The following is an 18,948-nucleotide window of genomic DNA, read 5'->3' as shown; positions in this document are numbered from 1 at the left end:
CTTCCCGAAACTCTCCTTTCCACGAAAAATCTCCTTCTCTATCAAAGCTCGTGCGATACATTTCAAATCGATGAATTAAAGTAGTAAATAATTTCTTGATACTTCGAATTTCACATTTTTTAAGTCCAGAATGGCAGGTGTATTGCCGCGAAGACAAATGAACGGGACCGGCACGCGGTCATCAAGCGAGGGAATAGCGCGTGGCTCGCGTCCGATCGATCCGCGATTCCGCCAGAAAACTGGCAATTTCGCTCTAATTTCAGCGTGGTTCTTTATTTCCTCTGCTGTGGCTATCTCGGTTGATCTGCGATTTCCCTGGCGAGCCACGGCCCACGGGAGACTCGTATTATTAACGCGACGCGCGATTAGAGAAGGCACGGACAAGAGCAAGTGCACGCGATGAATCGGACGGGGGATCCTCAGAGTCTGAGAGGACTTATGCGTACGTCATGCTGAGAGCATCCGCGATCACACCTCGACGCGGCGGGACGTCGAACCCCCTTTTATTCAATTATCAGCCACGGCTCGACGAATTCGATGCAGTATCTACCTGCGTTTTCATCGTTCGGCCTCGTTTGCGGACGTCTGCGAGCCACCGGGAAATTTATCGGTATCGTTTAGCGGGAAGAACGTTAATTAGCCGCGTATATCTAACGACGGTTCGCGTTGATGATTCCCTCGTTTCGTACGATAGGGGGGTTTCGAACTGGTAGCCCCTCGGAATAAACGTTCGGCAAAAGTTATTGCGTACGGCGGGAATCCGGTAACTTTATGCGCGTTTGATGGGTCGATTAAAATTTGACATAATTAGGGAAACGAGAACGTCGAGTTCACCGTGAGCGCGGCTGGGAAATAAATTTCTGGCCGAGATACAGGTTTGATGGTCGTCACGCCTCGGATACAGCCTGCCGACGACCTTTGCCGAGTTAATAGTTCCAGCAGACCGCCGTCTCTGATGTTTTCCACCGACCCGTTGCACAATTACCGTACGCATTGACTGGCGTTCAGGATTCTTTCCGTCCACGCTGATGTTTGCGTTGGCGTCGCCATTACTGCTGTCGTTAATTTTCGAGTTATTGCGTTTTAGCCCGGCACTCGTGTCCGAGCTAATATTCATAATGTCTGCTAGATGCTATCTACATCCATCAACCAGGCTTACCGTAATCTTGTTTTTACACGTAACTCCGCCATTCTTTTAAATACAAGGCTCGTTCTGCGAGCAGAAGAACGATCTGGTTCTAATAACATTAACATTCTTTTATTGCTTGCTTTCTGTTTCTCATTTTCGTTCACAGCAAGACGATGAATCGTTTGATATCAGCCTTTCGCTATAATTTGTAGGATTCAACGAAGAGAATTGCATTTGGAACAAATGTACAAATGATATAATTATATAAACGAATTTTAAACCCACCAAGCACGCAATCTTTTTACACGAATTGATATCATATAAGAATCATGTCTGTTTTCCACAACCACTCGTTTCGTACTCCTTGTCGTTACCCATTCCTTCTCGAACAAACCACTTTCAACCCTTTTGCACATAAATTAACATTCAACAAAACTACAGCATAAATATTCGATACAAATCTCCTACAAATATAAATATACAATTTTGTCTCTGCGCCGTCGCGCTCTCACAAGCGCTCGACCGACCCCTTGGTTGCTATAGAGGGTGTTCGGCCATCCCTGGGAAAAATTTTAATACAGGATTCTAGAGGCCAAAATAAGACGAAAATCAATAATACCAATTTATTGATGGAGCCACATCTCTATTTTGTTCGTGAGCACAGATTTTCCAGAGCACAATTACATTTCTTCTTCTTCCCGCGATAGTTTTGATACTCTTTGATAGTCTTTGCACGCGTTTGTAAATTTCGATATTTCGTCGTGTTTCGTTAGGTACGACGATTGTAATTCCCGTTCTGGTTCGTGAGCCGAAACGTTAGATAGCAGGAAGCCGAGAGTCCGTAGGATATTAAAGGCCTAATGGTCGAAACATGCTCGCCGAAGAAATGATGTAGACCCGAATACCGCCATAAGTCAAACCGACTCCTCCGGTTCTTCCAGCGTTCGAGCAAAGCGCCACGATTATCGTCCCTGGGGAATTTGTGAGCGAAAGTGTTAAAGAAGACGATCATTCGCATAAATCAAAGGTGTGGTGGTGGCGCGGTAGGGGTGCAAGGGGAGGGGGAGGGGGGGGAAGGTGGCGTGGACCTTCCTCAGGGTTAAGCGTGTCGCTGGCGCAGTATGATGCCGATCCTATCTGAAGCGGCTAATATAGTTGTCGTGAATATCTTAAGGTCGGGCGCGCATTCCATGGGGTTTCTCTTCGAGGGTCGCCACGGGGCGTCCATTCGATCTGGCGAAAGCATCTGCTAATTCGGAATCATGGGAGTTTGATTGGGCTTCCCGTCCAATGTGAATCCTCCTTGTCTTTGCTCGATGAACTTTCCAGCGAATTCGCGACCCCTCGCCACTGAAATCACCGACAAATTCCTCCATCCAACGTCAACAACAATAACTACCGTCTTTTTATCGAAAATTTTCAGCACAGGAATATATTTCCAGAATTAAACGTATAGCAAGCGAAATATATAATATTACTGTGAACAGTGTTGGTTAAATCACGAAGTAAATGATGCATTTGTTCCTTAATACACCGTTCCAAGAATTTTTATATTATTTATTTGTTTACACTTACCGAATACTGCAGTGAAAGATGGAAAATCGAAGTTCGACAAATTTTTCATCGATCTTTTAATGAATATTAAATTTAAATCTTTCGTTGACGGTAATTCGCGAAGACTTTTCGAACGAATGGACGCGACGTTTGGAATAAGCGGGGAATAAATTCAGCCCTTTATTTTGTTACATTTAGTTTACGCGCGACGTAGATTGTAATTTCCGAATGACACAGCCAATGAGAAATACGGCTAGACCCGCCATTATTTCACCGTAAAAAATAATGAGATTCCAACGAGTCACCCGATACCTTTCTCGCGTTTCTCGACGAGCGTCCATGAATAAATTATCAAAACACTTTATCGCGGCGATTATGCGCCATTACGACTTATTTTCCTTTATTTCTTCCCGTCGAAATCGGTACCTGACTATCGCTGCATCTGTTCCCTGATTGTTCGATATTGTTCGAACGGTGGAGAGGAAAACACGTACTTTGGTTAGGAACGACAGTCGTCGTAAATTGCACGATGTCCTGCAAAATTAGCTCGAGTCGACTTTACGATGTTTATTGGCTTCTAAAACGAACGTGGGTAGATTGTAATTCTTCCCAGTAACGACATTATGCGAGATATTATCTTATTCCCAAAGATTTTTCAACAAATAAACTCCATTACGTCGCTTCGATTGAGATTTTCTGTCGATCGCGTCCGTGTATCAAAAATTTATATAAAAAAGAAAAGTTCCCAAATTCGATTTCCTACAGATTATGTTATAATTACTTTTGTCGTACAAACAAGCATAAGCGAGATATCGTGCATTCTATGGTTCGAAATAGTAGAATTTTTATAAAATCAAATCGCAGAAGAACACGACGCGAAGCTTGGAGTTTTGTTTATTTGTTGAGTTATCGGGAGTTTACGAAGGGGAATGAATAAAACATCGACTTACAGAGGCTTTCGACTTAAGAAGGTTCGACTTATCGAGGCTCGACTCTATCTGATTCTCAATATGGATTTGTATTTGACAGATCTACGATTACAAACCTAATGACATTTACTTATTTCGTTTCTTCTCCCATCGATGATAGGCAGCAAGTCGATGTAATATTTACAGACTTCGGAAGAGTTGGTCGTTTTTGACGTTCTTAATATTAAATTATTCTACTCCTGCTTCTGTGGAAATTGTTGGCCGAACGACAGGAGATTCCAGATCGTTTGAATTTGAAGGCAATTTATCTGAAAAATAAAATTTCGCAATTTTTTAAATCAGCATAAAATTGCAACGGTGGCAATTTTTAAATATCTCATTTCAACTCGATGCGTGTACGTTTTCTATGTCAACAAATAAATAATGAAATTTGCCACCTGGTTTGGAAATATTCGAAATTCGATTAAAAGCTTAAATCACGCGCGTACATTTTATTTAAATTCCTGAAATTACATCGCGACAAGGATTGGAAATTAATTTAACAAGGTTGATCCGTTCGTTCGCTGCGTTGCAAATTCGCAGAACGCGATAAATTATTCCCCGTCGATACGTAGAACTATTCTACGCTCTCGACTCACGATAATTTCGTTCCCAGCGTCGTGGAATCAACCGTTTTTAAGACGATCCTCGGGCTTGGTGTTCCGAAAATAAATTTGGAAAGACGCTACGCCGCTTCTGGGCTCCAATAAGTTTTTTATTATCGCAGAATAGATTGTTTATCCGTCGAAACTATGCAGTCGAGTTTCGAAAGCGCGCCGGGACGCCGAAATGAAGAATGGTGGCCGAAAGGAGCAATCGAGCGGTAGAAAATTAATCAGAGGACGTTTGTTTGGGGGGGAAAAGGTTTGCTCGTGGGTCCCCGTGGTATCCCAGCCGGGGGATCAGATTTTTCGTCGGCGTGGACCGATCGCAGAAATTTTGCGAGTCCCAATAAAACCGTGTCGGGAACGCGTGTCCGCGGCTCGCCACGAAATGCGAGAAATGTCCCCTCCGCGCGTGTACCCGCTCGAATCTGCTCGGCCGATCTGCCAGCTCCGCTCCGCGGCGACACGACCGTCGCCCTCGTGAGCCAGTTCCGAGGAACGAAAACTTTTATCGCACTTTTGCAGGAATTTCCATCCTCGTGTCGGTCAAGGGCGACCGTTTTCTGACCGCTCCTCCTCGAACAGTACCGAAAAACCGCTCCTTTCGGTCGGCCATTGCAATTTCAAACGATCGAAAATTGACTCTCCTACGAAATAACACAGTAAAATTCCGTTTATCCGTCATATTCGGGACTGGAGGATTGCTGGAAGATCAAATATGCCGGATAATTGGACAATACCTACATATGAAGTGATACAAACGAGGAATATAATCACAGACGAGATATACGAGCAGACCTTACATACAATGTACTTTTTCGGCCCATTACCAATAAGTTACAGAAATGAACACAAGAGGAAATGAGAGACAACATGAAATTACAGAAACATTTCTGGCCAGACATTGTATTTTCGGTAAGAAATTTTTTTCTCGTAAATGGTTAGGATTTCAAGGGTATCTCTATTCACCAAAAATAATTGCAATCGACTCCTGCAACCGAAAATAATGTTTCCAGAACGATGTGAAATTTCTTTTTTTCGCTGAAAAATTCCAGGTCGATTTTTCTCATAAATTCATTTTTGATTTTTAATACATTTGTTTGACGCTGTACGGAAATGTTGTTTAGCACTTTTTTATAGGTATCCATGAGCTCTACTTCACAACTAAATTTAATTGAAATATATTCGCTATTGTAAGGAGTTATGGACATGTGAGCTAAGAAAATCTCATCAAATCTAGAAATTATAAATAAGAGTACAAATATTGAAGATTCCAAGATTGTTCCACATTGGTGAACATTTAAATCACAACTACTATTTCAAATTCATCGAAGATAGATCAGAGAGAAAATTTATCGACTGCAAATCGAAACGTAAAGATTGAAGTAATAAAATATTCTCCCACGTACGATTCCCGGTTAATTATTTCCGGTCTTGCAAGCAAACGAATTCCATCCTAGTGTTGGACGTCGCGAGACTGTCAAATCTTCCTCAACGCTGACAGAGGCTCGATTAGTATTCCACGGCGGATGATTCTCACGCGTTCCATCGCGACTTCCTCCGCACGTGACGCGTAGACGCCGAATTATCGTGGAAATCTAACGAAAATGCTCTATCGATTAGCGATGCCGGGCAATAATGTCCGACGTTGGTAATACATCGCCAGCGTGGACTTCCGGCTTCTGGCTGGCCGCTCTCTTCTCCTCTGGCTGCCTATTTCTCCTCGTCGAAGGCTATTGTCGATGCAACCAGCGTTCTGACAACGGTTGAACGATGCAGACGGTGTCAACGGTAAATGGTTATGACGGGAACGCTTTGAATCTTTGATTTCCATGATGTCACATTACAAGGAAACGCTGCTTGTCGACACTCGATAACCAAGGGTCACGATTCAGTCCCGACGACGATGCCAGTTGGAGAGATTTATCGTCGACCCGCCGTATTCCTCTGCGTGGAATCGATCTGTCCTTAATGAGTTTGATTTCATTTTCGACGCCATTTAACTGCCAGAAGCACCTCATCGCGTCGAGCTTCCGTCAACCTACAGCCATCGCGCGGAATTTAACGCGCCATTGTTCAAATTCATATAATTAAACACTTTGCAGGTTAAATAATTGATTTTATATTCGATTAAACCCGAAGAATTTACTGGAATTGCAAATTACTTTTGGAGATTTGGAAAATTAATGTTTTAATTCTATTTTAAGAAAATAATAGTATGTAAAAAAACGAGGATGAAAATTCGTGCTAGAATCGGAGGACTCCGAGGTCTTTGTTGCGCGGAGGCAGTGAGAAAACAGAGAAACGAAGCCCGGAAGATGCGTATCTTCGCAGCAGATAAGACAGACGGCGTTGCTTCGTTTCCTGTTCGAGATAACAGGAAGTGCCAGACCCAATAACGATAATCCTACATCCTGCACGCGTAACGTACTGGTAATAGACTATTAATACTATTATCTCCTAAGATAATTACGCTCTGATACGGGAACCCTCCGTTAATTTTCGTCCGATTGCGAGTTGCGTGGGCGGGCAAAAAAAGACGAACATATCCGTATTAAGCAACGTAATTGTCGAGATAAGCGAACTCCCGATCGTTTTAAAAATATAATCGTCGCGTATTATTGTATAAAAATTACAAGAATACGAATAGGGGGTTTATTTTATTAATATTATTGTATCTGGAGAACTATAGACAACTTTTCATTTTTATAATTCACAATAGATTTAATTACTCGAACGAACCATACGAACTTGCTGTTGACTGTTTGGAGGGCGGTGGGTGAAGCCTTTCGAATTTTCGTGCATACGACGCGATTGTGTTCGCGATGGATCGGGCCGCCTTGACCCACAAAGATCCAGCGTATCAGAAGACTTCGTTCAGAACGACGAAACGCTTTATTCATCGACGGTAGAAGCAATATACGTCTGGGAAGTGTCAGCGCCGATCCGTTAAAAGAATCGCTAAGAATCCCATTCCGAAGAACCGCGTGACTCTCGGATCGGCTGCGATCCGGCGGTTGATCGTCGATGAGAGTCACGGATGAACGGGGTATAATCGGTGCCGATGAACGATCGATCGGCCAGCCGTTCGTAACAACACGGGAAACATCGAAACGACGGGTTTACCACGAAAGAACGGTGACTTGCCAATGGATGATTAATCATGGAACAATGGCCGGTGCCAACGGAAGGCTGGCCGGCACTACGAAGTCGCCACCGGCCAACGTCGTCTACCTGGAAGCCTGCCAATTAATCACGAAACGTGTGCACGCCTTGTGTACCTAACTCGGGGACCGAGTTAGGACCACCATAAACAAAACGCGCCAATGGACGAGCCTCGAGCTGGTTGCTTGAAATAGTGCCCGTGTGTGACTGACATTCGTGACCAGCGTGCCTCGCCAGGAAGGAAGTCCCGCAGCTCGTAGCTATTTCCAATTTAACAAAATTCAACTTTTGCTAAAATTCATCATTTCGAAATGACAAACGTATATTTTACATATATTACGAATTTTTTCCTTCTTTACGAAGCTTTTTCAAAAGTGTAACTAATGGTACCTTCGCGAATTGTCATGATTGTTACGTATGAATATGTGAAACTAGTATTTAATCTTCGAAGAATGTACGTATTTGAGGTTACTGATTTTGTTAGTTTCAGTAGAGGATGTATTTGAGAAGAATAGTTATTTACTCAGAGACTTTCTGATGGGTAAATCTTGTCTTAACATAGTGCAAATTGGAACTTGGAGTCATTGTATCTGAAAAACTAGAGCCAATATTTAATTGTAACTTTCATTTTCATTGTTATTATTTGAACCACGTTGGGTAAAATTGTTTAAATAGGAAATGACATTTGGTATTTTGAAACATCAATAGTATGAGTGTCTGGAACTTCAATTGACTAAAGTTCTGTAGGAAAAGAGCATCGCTAGAACCAAACTTCGTCAAAGCGAACAACACGAAACCTCAACCCCTGCGATCGTCATGTTTTTCCGTGGAAAATCAGCCAATCGAGCTCCAACCCCCAAGATCCCACCCCAGAGCATCCCTAATGCCTCGATCCGCGCCACCAGGACCATCGACGCGACCATTTCGTCAGGAATCACCAAGGGGGTGAAAATATTTCAGCCAATCGACAGAAGTATTTCCACCCCTGAGACTCTTGAAACTCGGGAACGATCCTCGAACGATGGTATTCGTTAATTACAAGTTAGAACACTACAGTCGCCATCTTTACTAACCGTATCACTACACTACAGTGGGTATCATAAATTCACCAACCAGTTTATATTTAGTGCAACCTGAAATTAACCCTCAGGAGGTCCTCTGTGACAGTCTTCGGGACAAAATTGATATTTTCATTACAGTTTTGTTCATAATAGTTCTCAAATAAATAAATCTTGGATAGGAAAGGGCACGAAGCTGAGAGTTAAACTTGGAGAATTGGATTTTGGCCACTCGAAGAACCGTTTTGAAGACCGTTTGAGGGGTGAGTGGTCGAGTATTTGGACGATCTTGTTTCAGCGAGCCGTCACACCCCGAAAACGCTTAAAGGACAAGGAGGACGAGCCGCGATCGATGATAAATGAATAATTCTCGAACGATGGTATCGTTAATTACACATAGCCCCGGCCAACAATGGTGTGATTGTCTCGACCGATACACGATCCAGCAACCCCCTTTTTACCAACCCCTCGCCCCGTTCCGCGGATCCCAGCCGTCTCTTTTCGACGCGGCCGATCGAGCAACGTTCCCCGGCGTGCTCGCGTCCCCGAGGCCCCCTGTTCACGACCTATGATGCGTGTAGGTGCCATTATGGTCGCGTCCGTGAGGAAGGTGGGCGCCAAACTTTTAAATCGACGCCTCCGCAATCAAATTACAGACCGGGACACGACGATGCCCATGCATTATTTATGGCCGACGCCGCGTGCCTCGTACGCACACTCACACACTCTCGTGCACGGTCACACATGCGTACACGAGGTGGAAGGCGATACCCTCGAAACCCGGGTAGAGCCACGGGTTACCGTATAGGCGTTGATAATTCGATGACATTATGGTAATACTAACGAGATTCCTTTATCCAGTTTATGCAGATTCGCCGGGGGCAGGTTTTAATCAGCGCGTAAGTGCGCGGCCGGGACCCCGGAAATTAATTTTTAACCTGTTGCGGGGTCCGTCTGCCAACGAGGGAACCTCTGACGTCGATAACCAATACGAAAATTATTTTTTGGGGGCCACAGAAACGTCTTCTTCCGGGCAAAGGCGGGGTACGCATAAGTTTGCATCGTTTTCAGGGGAGATTTCTTTATTGTTACCGAAGTTCGATACCACGTATTTATATTATAATACAGACTTAATTAAGCTATACATATATTGTCGTGATTTATTTTAATGAACGTAATAGTGATTATTTTGAATGACTCGATAACTCAATAATACAAGTTACTGTAATTTTATTCTATTTTGCTTAATATTTTTATGTAAATACGAAACAAGTAGAGGCTGCAATCTTGAGACGAGTACTCTCGTTTCAACAGTGAATTACGTGCAGTACGTATTCTTGAATCTCGTCAGCATTTATGTTAGCAGCGGTTGTCGACGATTATGGGAAGTTGGACAAACAGCCGGTGAAACTTTCCTGAAAACGATCCTGCGACGCCGGCAACGGGAGCCCGACGACTGATCAGAGATGCCAGATTCAGCACCCGGTGCCCTACTCACACATGGAAGATCACGCGTACGTGAGATCGTAGAATTTCGGAAAGTCGACAAAGGCAAACTGACACATGCCCTCTTTCTCGATTATTCTGAAGCTGCCCGAAGTAATTTCAGACCGCCTCGTGGGAGTCAAGAGAGAAAGGCTCACATTTGCCTTCTCGCTGTTAACAACTGAAATCCGACCTCCCGTCTACGGCATACGATTTGGAATCTCGACTGCCCAGGTATTTTCACTTGCCTTTCCTAGAGTTCATTACTGAACTCTGCAAATTACTCCTGGTTTCTATTTGCCTCTGATGACCTCTGATGACCAGTGCTGACGAAAGTACAGAACTCCCGACAACTTTTCACACCATACAGCGACAGTTACTGACTGCTTCTGATTACTGCTTGCCTCTGCTGGACTCTGCTGACTATAGCTTATATTTCTGACAACCTATAACGATTACTACTGACTTCTGCTAACCTCTGTTGGTCTTTGCTGACCTCTGTCAGCGTGTGCTTGTCTCTGCTGAACTTTCCTGGCCTCTGCCGAACACTACTGACCACTGCAGGTATTTCTGATAATGTATAACGATTAATACATACTACTGCATGCCCCTACAAGTCTCTGCTTGCCTTTGCAGGTTTCTGTTTGCCTGTGCATGCCTTTGCTGGCCTCTGCTGAACACTACTGACCACCCCTGATGCTTTTGACATCGTATAACAATTACTACATGCTACTGTTCGTCCCTGCTGATCTCTGCTTGCCACTGCATGCCTCTGCTCGTCTCTGCTGACCGCTGCTGACCACCTCTGATGCTTCTGACAACATATAACGCTTACTACTTGCTACTATTCGCCCCTGGTGATCTCTGCTTGCCACTGCTGGCCTCTGCTGACCACCGCTTATATTTCTGGCAACATACAACGATTACTACGACTCCTGCTTTCCTCTGCTGACCTCTGCCAACATCTCCCGACGTCAGCTGACCATCGCTGACCATCGCTGTCCACTGCTGACCGTTGCTGACAAATTGTGACACGATGTAATACAATATAATATGTTTATATGTATTAAAGTGTTGTATAATGTAAATCTATGGCAATAAATGATATAATTTCAAAGAATTCTATGTGTTCTCATCATTTTTACCCTTCTTTTCCTATCGAAATCATTCCCTTAGTTATAAGACACTTGGAATCTTTTGAAATTTTCTAAGTTCCCCGGAAAGATTTCAAATTTCCCGCCGCCTGGAATTTTTGCGAATTCCTGGAAATGACGTCATTTCTAAGAATTCCTGAAAATTCTCGGAATCCCTGGAACTTACCGGTGTCCCTGAAACTTTCGGCAAAAATTTTAAAGGGTTATTACGTAATATTACGTACTATTACATAATGTTATGTAATATTACGTAATTTTTGCCGAAAAATTCCGGCCGCAGAAATTTTGAAGAGCTATTACGTAATATTACGTAATATTACATAATGTTACGTAATATTACGTAATTTTTGTCGAAAAATTCCGGCCGCGAAAAATTTTGAAGAACTATTACGTAATGTTACGTAACGTTACGTAATGTTACGTAATATTACGTAATAGCTCTTTAAATTTCTTGTCGAAAAATTCAGGCCGGAATTTTAGCCGCTTCCTGGAACTTCATGGAAATTTCAGGGATTCCGAGAAGTTTCAGGGACACCGGTAAGTTTCAGGGATCCGAGAATTTTCAGGAATTTTTAGAAATGACGTCATTTCTATTTGGAGAGTGAAAGAGGGGTAAAAAATGATGAGAATACATAGAATTCTTTGAAATTATATCATTTATTGCCATAGATTTACATTATACAAAACTTTAATACATATAAACATATTATATTATATTACATCATGCCACACGTTGTCAGCAACGGTCAGCAGTGGTCAGCGATGGTCAGCTGACGTCGGGAGATGTTGGCAGAGGCCAGCTTAGGTCGGGAGATGCTGGCAGAGGTCAGCAGGGGGTGGCAGTAGCCAGTAGTATTCGTTGTACGTTGCCAGAAATATAAGCGGTGGTCAGCAGTGGTCAGCAGCGGTCAGCAGAGGCCAACGAAGGCCAGCAGAGGCATGCAGAGGCAAATAGAGTCCAGCAGGGGCAAGCAGTAACAAGTAGTAATCGTTACACGTTGTCGGAAGCATCAGGGGTGGTCAGCTGTGGTCAGCAGAGGCTAGCAGTGGCAAGCAGAGTCCAGCAGGGGCAGGCAGTAGCAAGTTGTAATCCTTATACGTTGTCAGAAGTAACAGGAGTGGTCAGTAGCGGTCAGCAGAGTCCAGCGGAGGCAGGCAGAAGTCAGTAATAATCGTTATACGTTGTCAGAAATATAAGCGGTGGTCAGCAGAGGCCAGCAAAGGCTGGGAGAGGCTAACAGTAGCCAGTCGTAATCGTTATACGTTGTCAGAAGTAACAGGAGTGATCAGCAGCGGTCAGCAGAGGCTGGGAGAGACTAACAGTAGTCAGTCGTAATCGTTATACGTTGTCAGAAATTCCAGGAGTGGTCAGCAGCGGTCAGCAGAGGCTGGGAGAGACTAACAGTAGCCAGTCGTAATCGTTATACGTTGTCAGAAATTTCAGGAGTGGTCAGCAGCGGTCAGCAGAGGCCAGTGGAGACCTGTGGACGGGAGGTCGGATATTAGTTGTTCAAGAGCGAGAAGGGAAGTGTGAGCCTTTCTCTCTCGACTCCCACGAGACGGTCCGAAATTACTTCGGGCAACTTCGGAGAATCGAGAAAGAGGGCATGCGTCATTTTGCCTTTGTCGGGTTTCCGAAACTCCACGAGCTCACGTACACGTGATCTGACATAGTGTGAGAGAGCATCTTCGATGCCTTTCTGGCATCTTTGCCTTTGTCGGGTTTCCGAAACTCCACGAGCTCACGTACGCGTGATCTGACATAGTGTGAGAGAGCATCTTCGATGCCTTTCTGGCATCTCTGCGACTGATGCGATGCACCGAACTCCGACATCCACAAGCGATCGTTCGCGAGGGATCAATAGTATAAACACCGCCCGCCAGAGGCGTGTCGAGTCCGTTCGTTGATCGATCGCCATTGTTCCCGTTGCCTTTGCTGCACTCGATCGTAATCGTAGTAGTAAATGTAAGAAGACTGTAGTCAAAAACATACCATACTAAAAGCTATAACTATTTTAAAAATCGCATTCGACAATTATTTCAGTGAACCATCTTTGCACTCTTTGTTCACTCAGACATTGGTTTAAAAAGTTTGTTAGTACATTTTAATTCATAAATCCTTAGAACTCTCATACGTATAATACCGATCTCGAATAATAAAAAAATGTCCAAAATTGATTTAAACTTTGAGGCAGAGAATTCTATGCTATTTAAAAAATTAGTGCACAATTGTGGAGAGATCTATCAATGAAAATTCGAAGGTGAAATGGTTGAGGAGAGTCTTTGGACGCGGAGAAGAATCGAAGGACTCTGAAGGCTCAGACGTCGGAAGAGGGAATCTCGCGAGAGTTTAGGTCGACGATTAGTCGATAACTTCGATGGCAGACATCACGTGCTGGTAGTTAAACGTGTTTAACTATCACCGGTGTTGCTCGCATGACAGGAATATTCGCTGCCGCCACCCATGTCGCCAGGGGCGCCACCCTGCTCGTCCACCCTCGTCCAGGTCCGAAAATATGCGCAGAATCGCCTGTACACCATCCGATGCATACTTTAGGCGCAAGGTGCGCCTCATTAAGCAGCCTTCACAGCAAATCGTCCATCTCCATGAAAATTTTCAACCATAAACTCGTGCGATGGGTCGAGAAAATTTGTTAAACCACCCTTTCCAGTGGAACAAACAGGGTGGTGAAAAGCGAGCTAGTTATTTTTCAGCGAGTCTTCTTTCGCGAATTTAATTGAATAAATCAACAGTAAATAAAACGAAATGTACATTCTCCGACGACCGACGCATGCAATTCATTATAAAAATTAATTATTTACACTCTAGATCTGCAGTATCATAATTGTCCGTTAACGACCGTGTGAGAATCACGGTGTTCGTTTCACGGTTAATTAACATTCATTTATGCACCTGTTAACGTAATTCTAATTGAAGGTTCGAGGCCCGAGGAAATGAAATTGGCCTCAAGGCCGGGTGTTCCGTCTACTTACACAGGTAGAGGCAAGTCTAACGTCGATCCATACTTTGTAGCAATTAAACTTTCAAACAAACATTAGCACGCTATCTCTTCCCGTGCCTTTGATCATTTTCATTTTCAAATATAATTTCGTTATTTAAGGAAATTAAAAAACTATCAATTTGTCTCGGTATGGTGTCGCTTTCAAATTTTATAAAAATAAATTTCGAGTCTAATTATAACAGTTACTCGATCTTGATAAACGAAAAATCACATCTCGTGATTAGCAGAGCCAAGGTAGAATAAAATTCTCGCGAGTGCGAAAGGTTATTCCGGAAATGGAATACAGAGAACGATAAACGTCGACGACGTACGTTGAATTAAAGGCAAAGCCAGTGAAGGTACATCCACACCTCGAATGTTCAATCTTCGTCGCACCTAGCGTGGGTGTTGCTGTTCTTTCGCCATAAACACTTTCTCGTCGATAGGAATCGCGTCCTAAACGCGAAAGAGGCGTGTGACCCTCTTCAAGGATACCAGCACGCGTCGATTCCGTCATAATCGATTCCTCGAACGTCTCCAGCCGCGGCAAAGTCGTTAATGACGATGCCAAAAAATGTCAACGACCACCCTCGAGCCTCTTGTCGATTCCTCTTGCGTTGTAACCCGTGTTTTCTATTCGATTCGACGGCAGAAAACGGCTGTAGATTAATAGATTCTCTCAATTTTAAACAGTAGCTTCAACCTACGCATTCTAATAATTAATATTTTTAAACAATCTCGATGTAACTTGTAAAGAGTATTCAACGATCAAACAGTAGAGAAACAATGATAATCAGAGTCCTACGCAATCCAGAGAGCATCCTTCCAAGTCTTCCTTCAAGAGTTAAGAGTATCCTTCCAAAAAGGACTCTCGTTTGTCGTCTGCGTCCTTTCCCCGAATTCGCACGAATTCCTCGCACGTCTTGTGGACGAGCTGGCATTCGTGTTCAAGAATTCGCGGTACGAGGAAAGATACCCCGGAGATACTGACAAAAAGGTTGAAGAGATTTTGGTAATGTTCTTCTACTTCTTCTTCGCGAAAAAGTATCTTTTTCTCCGTAGCCACGGAACGCTCGTATCGAAGAAATTTTCACTTCTTTTCTACCTCTGATGAAGCTATTAATTTAAGATCAATTTCCTTTTCTCGTTCTTGATTGCCCAACAAAACGTATAGAGTGTCCTTGTTTTGGTCAACAGGAGCAACTTCGAGACAGTTAAAACTTTCGAGTCTCGTGATGTTTGAATACAGTGAATCGTCAAGTATTGAAATTTGATCATATTCCGCCAACATACACTCCACAACTTTCTTTCTTTGAAATTATATGGATTTATACATTTTTGTGGTTAGCAAATCGCTTCCAATTTCCAGTTGTTCAAATTAAAGGAAATTCGTGGGACCCAAGGGGTTAATACCAATGCACGAAGAGCGACAAATCGATCGATATCTATTTGAAAATATGCATTTTCCAAAAGTGCTTCGGTGTGGAATAGAATTACTCAGGCACCGGGCCCAACAATACCAATGTTATTTCTTCCCCGAACTTGACAAAAGTGTAGCGGCCGATCGTGTCTTGGAAATCAGAAAATTAGATCTGCGGTCTCCGAGAAAGCTCTGAAAGAGAGATGGACGGAAAAGTCGGAAACGGGGCCTCTTAACTTCGTCGGAGTCGAGATCGTCGGTCCCCGCGCAGTGTTCCGCGCTCGGGGCCCCATTGTCGCGGTTAACGAGATTATTGCCGGCATTCAGGCTGGCCATCGGACCGCAGTGGAAAAAATAAATATTTGGAGGGGCCCCATTGTCGTGTTCTCGTGCGAGGGAACGCAGATGCGAAATAACCGCGCGGAATGGTTTCTGTTTGCGGCGAGGGAGGAGTCGACACTGGGAACACGACAAAGGGGGCACCGCGCGTCGTGACGTCGCTGAACGAGATTCCGCGGTTTCTGGCCCGCGCTCAATGGGCCCCGAGATTGAAACGTCAACCGCGGCTGGTCATTGTTGGTTAATGTTGCTTTTACGAGCGTCGGTCCACCGACTACGGGGACCGGAAACTGCGTGGAAACGTGCGCACTGAAAGCCTCGGGACGTCGGACACTGACTTTTGGGCCTTATTCAAACGATCGTTAAAATAAGAGGACACAATAACTGTTGTTTTGACTATTTATTTTTCGCTCGAATGAATTTTTATTCAAATAATTCACGAAATAACGAATTCGAGGATGAGGTACGTATTGGAAATAGTCCAACTTTCCAGAAATGGTAAACTTCGACCGCTCTCTAAACTTTCTTTAGGTTTCCAAGAGACTCCAAAGTCTGTTCGAGCGTCGAAAATTCTGGAAATTTTCGGAGTTCCCGGAACGAAGTTAATTCGACTAATGTCAGATGCGGCTCTCGAAATCTTCGGTATTCTCGGTATCTCTATGGTGGGGGTGGGGGGGCAGCGTCGAAAAACGACGCATCAACTTCTTGATCGCGCTTTAATAATACGAAAACCGTGCATGCCAAATTCGGGACCCATTGCCATGGGATAAAAAGAAATCCCGAAAAGAAAGGGACGACGTTTAGGTCTGACGTGGGATCGGTTACCAATGGTCCGTACCTGGTGGTCCTTGCTCCTGCGGAACCTCTAATCTAATCCGACAGGTCACCGATACAACCGGGGCCCACGGATTAACTGGCGTTTTGTACAGGTTAGCCTACCAGATTTCGGTCTTCCAAACATCCTCTCGAACTCGGGGAATATCTTATCTCGGTTCCTTTTACCGCGAGGATCGCCTTAAGGACGACTTCGTAAGCTGTTGTATCCAGTGTTCCACCGTGGCAAGTATGCCCATTAACGAGCTTACAACTTGCAACCCTAGGACACCGGAGATTAGATAGCTCGGAACGCTTAATTTCTCGTTCCACAAACATGCATTGTCTTCAGCCCGAAACTTCTGATTTAAGACACTCTTGTTTGGTATATCCTTTCAATAGGATTTTCAATTATTAGTGTTGAAACCCATGCAATATTAAAAGAAAATATGTTTAGTCCTTAGAGTTTGTATAAATGAAATTTAAAATTATGTACGATCTTCTAGATCCGAGATTTATGGTCGTCACTGGCACGGTTCCAGTGCAATGCGAAATTCCTCGCATGATTTGGCATTTACCAAGCCCGTTACAGCGATTAATCAATAACTTTGACACAATAGTTTCGTTTAACAGACGCAAGGTACGATCGCCGCGAACGTTCTAGGAGCGTTCCGAAAGATTTTCGAGAACGTGCGTAAAGGTGGAAGGCGTAGAATTCATATTCAGAAGTGGTCACCGTTGTAATATGTAAACAAGAGCCGATCAACGTGATCGTCATCGGTAATCGATCGATCGACCGATCTGCCTCCGAGGAGAAATCGCCTTCGCGGAACGATAAAATATAAGCGATGACTTGATCGCAAGATTAGCGCGACTCCCCGCGATGTCACTTCTCCCTTTTCATTCCGTGTCTCTTTGTCCGCCTCGACTTCTGTTCGTTGCTGTTTTAACACGTTCGTTGAACCCCCCGACGAGGGTAAAAATCGCGATAGGAAATTATGGATCTTCTCATTCGCAATGCTTTTGAGAAAATGCGTTGGATAAATTCAGAAACATTTTCCAAGAATAAAAGAACAGATTTCGTGGAATGAAAAGAGTATAAAATTTCAGTCGCCATTGTTCCTCGCGCCACGCTTCGATTTAAACCCCCAAACGGTTCGAAGCAAACGCGTTAAGACCGTCTTACGGGGGTGACTTCCTTCGAGCAGCCACGAAATCGTTTTTCCGACTCTGGAGCGCGATTATCCTCGCCCGAGCATTTTTCTTAAACAGCGAGACGCTCCCCAGGGACTTTTTAAGCTCGACTTTCACGGGCCCGTGGGCACGCTTTAAAAATCGACGGTCCGTGAAACCGAGGGCGTGCACGAAACATTTTGACCGACCGACTTCACGGGATCGAGCCCGCGACGAATAAACAGAAAAGGGTCGAAATATTTTTATGGATCGCTTTTATGGCGGGCCGTTTCTAGGACCGCGTTGTTTTCTATCGCGTCGCTGCCGGAAGACGAGAAATATGGGCTCGGGATTGCGTCAAGCGTCTATTCATAAATATTAATGGAGGACGAGGCTACGCATTCGTTGTGCGTGATTCACCAAAAATCATTTAGAGAACACGTTTTGGATGGAGAACCGGTCACATTAGCCTATAAAGCACCAGTGTCCTAGTTGGAGGACATTCGGAGAAACATTGCTGGTATTAAAATTTATTTAAGTGGAACAAAGTGCTCTGTAAATTTCTTATGACCTCGTAAATTCATATTTTTTACTGAGAAAATACAAAACTGGTCTTTGGACCAATTATTTTACCTTGCACGTGAGTTGTCTCTATTAGATTAGATATGGCGCTGTTGAATGCGCATCGAAGTCGCGCAGGTGTAGCACCGCCATCTATCGTTTCAACCGCGTAATTCGAAAAGAAACTGCACCCATCGTGTCGTATTTCTCTCGAACGTAAGAAACGGTTCCCTATTAACGTAAACAGTCCTCGACTCGCAAAAATCGTTGCACATCAGGAATCGTCCAATCGAAGAGCGAAAGGAGAGCAAAAACGAGTAACCGTCCATTCGTTCGACGCGTCGGTCCTTCGAGCATCGTCAGATCGAACCGTTGGATACACCGAGCGTTCTCCAATAGTAAAAAAGTACGAGAAATAAAGAACGGAGGGGAAGGAGGGGAGGACACGGAGACTGTTCCAGAACCGATTATGCCGTCTCTCATTTTCTGCGGCCCCCCGACCGCGGGCAGAGAGAGAGATGC

General features: G+C 44.1%; 1 protein-coding gene across 3 annotated transcripts in view; it reads right to left on the bottom strand.

Moving 5' to 3' along the window:
- Positions 1-3,230: 3,230 nt before the first annotated feature.
- LOC143346523 (oxaloacetate tautomerase FAHD2A, mitochondrial) overlaps positions 3,231-18,948 on the bottom strand; it is a 96,418-nt gene continuing 80,700 nt past the window's right edge. For all 3 annotated transcript variants that reach the window (XM_076774683.1, XM_076774684.1, XM_076774685.1), the window contains one exon: positions 3,231-3,920. The gene's annotated coding sequence lies outside the window, so the exon portion shown is untranslated. The remainder of the gene's footprint in view (positions 3,921-18,948) is intronic.

This window comes from Colletes latitarsis, chromosome 10, assembly GCF_051014445.1.
Source record: "Colletes latitarsis isolate SP2378_abdomen chromosome 10, iyColLati1, whole genome shotgun sequence".
NCBI lineage: Eukaryota > Metazoa > Arthropoda > Insecta > Hymenoptera > Colletidae > Colletes > Colletes latitarsis.
Note: the sequence above shows the minus strand (reverse complement) of the source record. Positions and strands in the feature narration are given on the sequence as shown.